Source organism: Kogia breviceps, chromosome 8 (genome assembly GCF_026419965.1).
Source record: "Kogia breviceps isolate mKogBre1 chromosome 8, mKogBre1 haplotype 1, whole genome shotgun sequence".
Classification (NCBI taxonomy): domain Eukaryota; kingdom Metazoa; phylum Chordata; class Mammalia; order Artiodactyla; family Physeteridae; genus Kogia; species Kogia breviceps.
The window spans coordinates 15985703-15990413 of record NC_081317.1 but is presented as its reverse complement, the minus strand read 5'-3'; the positions used below and the strand labels follow the sequence as shown (position 1 = coordinate 15990413).

The 4711-nt window shown below is 41.0% G+C and overlaps 1 pseudogene; it reads left to right on the top strand.

Moving 5' to 3' along the window:
• The first annotated feature begins 474 nt into the window (after nucleotides 1–474).
• Nucleotides 475–4493, top strand: LOC131761179 (eukaryotic translation initiation factor 5B pseudogene; annotated as a pseudogene).
• The last annotated feature ends 218 nt before the right edge of the window (nucleotides 4494–4711 follow it).

Here is a 4711-nt window from a genome sequence, read left to right as displayed (position 1 = left end):
GTTAGTATTGGTGATCTGAGCAAGAAAGGTCTTGAAGCAGAAGTGTACTTGTTCTTTCTGAGGCATAACATCAAGAGTCTAGGTGACTTGAGTAGACTGGATGAGGCAGGAAGTTGTAGTTGATAAAGTCCAAAAAGTAATAACCATGTAGGGGCTTGAGACTACTGATTTCCCCATAAATATGAAGGTACATGTTCTGTAGGCATTTGAAATAGTAGACTTTTCCAACCTTCTCTCTCCTCCTACTCTGCAGAAGCTGAGGACAAGGAACTCTGTAGTATTACTACCCCCAAAGAACTGAGATCACAATAGGTCCAAGAGTGATGATGATAGTAAACTGCCAGAGTTGAATTACTGAGACATTTATTGCCACATCTAATCCATTGAGTATCGTTCAGTGATTACTTAAATATGTTACAAGTGCTCTCTAGGTTTTAAAAAATGCACTGGAGGGAGAGCCGGCTGTGAGAGGCAGCAGCGCGAAGGGGGACGGAGCCGAGTGGAGGCTGAAGTCGGCCGGGGGACAGTGGGTCTGTGAGAGACCGAATAGAGGGGCTGGGGCTACAAGTGCCGCTGACACACGATGGGAAAGAAGCAGAAAAACAAGAGCGAAGACAGTGCCAAGGATGACGTTGATCTCGATGCCTTGGCTGCAGAAATAGAAGGAGCTGGTGCTGCCAAGGAACAGGAACCTCAAAAGGCAAAGGGGAAAAAGAAAAAGGAGGGAAAAAAGCAAGATTTTGATGAAGATGACATCCTGAAAGAACTGGAAGGATTGTCTTGGGAAGCTCAAGGCATCAAAGCTGACAGAGAAACTGCTACAGCAAAGCCAACAGAAAATAATAAAGATGAATCCACCTCAAAACAAGATAAAAAAAAGAAAGGACAGAAAGGCAAAAAACAAAGTTTTGAAGATAATGATAGTGAAGAATTGGAAGATAAAGATTCAAAATCAAAAAAGACTGCAAAACCCAAAGTGGAAATGTACTCTGGGAGTGATGATGATGATGATTTTAGTAAACTCTCCAAAAAAGCTAAAGGGAAACCTCAGAAATCAAATAAGAAGTGGGATGGGTCAGAAGAGGATGAGGAGAACAGTAAAAGAATTAAAGGTTGTATGAGAGTACATTCTTCTGGTGAAAGTGGTGATGAATCAGATGAATTTTTGCAGTCCAGGAAAGGACAGAAAAAAATCAGAAAAATAAGCCAGGTCCTAATGTAGAGAGTGGGAATGCAGATGACGACTCCTCCTTCAAAATTAAGACAATGGCTCAAAAGAGGCAGAAAAGAAAGAGCGTGAGAGAAAAAAGCGAGATGAAGAAAAGGCAAAACTGCGGAAGCTGAAAGAAAAAGAAGAGCTAGAATCTGGTAAAAAGGATCAGAGTAAACCAAAAGAAGCTCAAAGGAAATCTGAAGAGGAAGCTGTAAAATCCAAAGTGATTCTGGAGCACCTCCTGCCTCTGAAGAGAAAGGAGAGGCTCCCATAGCTGCAGAAGATGACAATGAAGGAGACAAAAAGAAAAAAGATAAGAAGAAAAAGAAAGGAGAAAAGGAAGAAAAAGAAAAAGAGAAGAAAAAAGGACCTAGCAAAGCCACAGTTAAGGCTATGCAAGAAGCTCTGGCTAAGCTTAAAGAAGAAGAGGAAAGAGAGAAGAGGAAGAACGGATAAAACGCCTTGAAGAATTGGAAGCCAAGCGTAAAGAAGAGGAAAGATTGGAACAAGAAAAAAGAGAAATGAAAAAGAAAAAAGAAAAGGAAAGAAAAGAACGCTTGAAAAAAGAAGGGAAACTTTTAACTAAATCCCAGAGAGAAGCCAGAGCCAGAGCCGAAGCTACCCTTAAACTTCTACAAGCTCAGGATGTTGAAGTGCCATCAAAAGACTCTGCCAGAGAAAAGGCCAATTTATGAAGATAAAAAGAAGAACGAAACACCACAGCAGCTGGAAAATAAAGTATGTGAACCAATGGAATTAAGTGCTGCTGTAGAAGTTGTGGAACAAGGAATACCTGAAAAAGAAGAGACACCACTTCCTGTTGAACCAGAAGAGGAAGAAGAAACTGAAGATGCTGGATTGGATGATTGGGAAGCTATGGCTAGTGATGAGGAGAGAGAAACAGGAAACACGGTGCATATAGAAGTAAAAGAAAACCCTGAAGAGGAAGAGGAGGAAGAGGAGGAGGAGGATGAAGAGAGTGAAGAAGAAGAGGAAGAAGAAGGAGACAGTGAAGGCAGTGAAGGCGATGAAGAAGATGAAAAGGTGCCAGATGAGACGGATGCGGGGAAAACGTTAGATAAAAAGCCAAGTAAAGAAGTGAGCTCAGAATCTGAGTATGACTCTGATGATGATCGAACGAAAGAAGAACGGGCTTACGACAAAGCAAAACGGAGGATCGAGAAGCGGAGACTTGAACATAGTAAAAACGTAAATACAGAGAAGCTAAGAGCTCCTGTTATTTGTGTACTTGGACATGTGGACACAGGGAAGACAAAAATTCTTGATAAACTCCGTCACATGCATGTACAAGATGGTGAGGCAGGTGGTATTATGCAGCAAATTGGTGCCACCAATGTTCCTCTTGAAGCTATTAGTGAACAAACGAAGATGATTAAACATTTTGATAGAGAGAATGTACGGATTCCAGGAATGCTGATTATTGACACTCCGGGGCATGAGTCTTTCAGTAATCTGAGAAACAGAGGAAGCTCTCTTTGTGATATTGCCATTTTAGTTGTTGATATTATGCATGGTTTGGAGCCCCAGACAATTGAATCTATCAACCTTTTGAAATCTAAAAAGTGTCCCTTCATTGTTGCACTCAATAAGATTGATAGGTTATATGATTGGAAAAAGAGCCCCGACTCTGATGTGGCTGCTACTTTAAAGAAGCAGAAAAAGAATACAAAAGATGAATTTGAGGAGCGAGCAAAGGCTATTATTGTGGAATTTGCACAGCAGGGGTTGAACGCAGCTTTGTTTTATGAGAATAAAGATCCCTGCACTTTTGTGTCCTTGGTACCTACCTCTGTACATACTGGTGATGGCATGGGAAGTCTGACCTACCTTCTTGTCGAGTTAACTCAGACCATGTTGAGTAAGAGACTTGCACACTGTGAAGAGCTGAGAGCACAGGTGATGGAGGTTAAGACCCTCCCAGGAATGGGCACCACTATAGATGTAATATTGATCAACGGGCGTTTGAAGGAAGGAGATACAATTATTGTTCCCGGAGTAGAGGGGCCCATTGTCACTCAGATTCGAGGCCTCCTATTACCTCCTCCTATGAAGGAGTTAAGAGTAAAGAACCAATATGAAAAGCATAAAGAAGTAGCAGCAGCTCAGGGGGTAAAGATTCTTGGAAAAGACCTGGAAAAAACATTGGCTGGTTTACCCCTCCTCGTGGCTTATAAAGAAGATGAAATCCCAGTTCTTAAAGATGAACTGATCCATGAGTTAAAGCAGACACTAAATGTTATCAAATTAGAAGAGAAAGGAGTCTATGTCCAGGCATCTACACTGGGATCTTTGGAAGCTCTACTTGAATTTCTGAAAACATCAGAAGTGCTCTATGCAGGAATTAACATTGGTCCAGTCCATAAAAAAGATGTTATGAAGGCTTTGGTGATGTTGGAACATGATCCTCAGTATGCAGTAATTTTGGCCTTTGATGTGAGAATTGAACGGGATGCACAAGAAATGGCTGACAGTTTAGGAGTTAGAATTTTTAGTGCAGAAATTATTTATCATTTATTTGATGCCTTTACGAAATATAGACAAGACTATAAGAAACAGAAACAAGAAGAATTTAAACACATAGCAGTATTTCCCTGCAAGATAAAAATTCTGCCTCAATTTATTTTCAATTCTCGAGATCCGATAGTGATGGGTGTGACTGTGGAAGCAGGCCAGGTGAAGCAGGGGACACCCATGTGCGTGCCTAGCAAAAATTTTGTTGACATTGGAATAGTAACAAGTATTGAAGTAAACCATAAACAAGTGGATGTTGCAAAAAAAGGACAGGAAGTCTGTGTCAAAATAGAACCCATCCCTGGTGAATCTCCCAAAATGTACGGAAGACATTTTGAAGCTACAGATATTATCGTCAGTAAGATCAGCAGGCAGTCCATCGACGCCCTCAAAGACTGGTTCAGAGACGAAATGCAGAAGAGTGACTGGCAGCTTATTGTGGAGCTGAAGAAAGTATTTGAAATCATCTAATTTTTCCACACGGGTCAGGAATTGGAGTGAATGCAAAATGATGTTGTAATACTACCAAGAAAAACAAGGCAAAAAATGGAATGGACCTATCTGAAAACTGATGAACTAAGCATAGAAGGAGAAAAATAGGTGTATAAGATGTTTTCCATGAGAAACCAAGGAACTTACACTGGTTTGACAGTGGTCAATTACACGTCCCCCCAGCTCCGGCGTGCCTGCTCACGCGTCCACGCCTTTCCCAGTCCTCCTCTACTGGCTGCTGTTTTAAAGGTTGCCCTTCCCCAAATTTGGATTTTTATGACAGATCTAAAGCTCTTTCAATTTTATACTGATTAAATCAGTACTGCAGTATTTGATTAACCAAGCTTCTGCAGATTTTCTGATTCTTGGGACTTTTTTGAGGTAAGAAATACTTATTTATGCATATCCTTCCCACAGTGGTGGTTTTTTCTTCTTTCCCCCATGCGTTCTTCTGCCATACGCCCTTAGGAATTT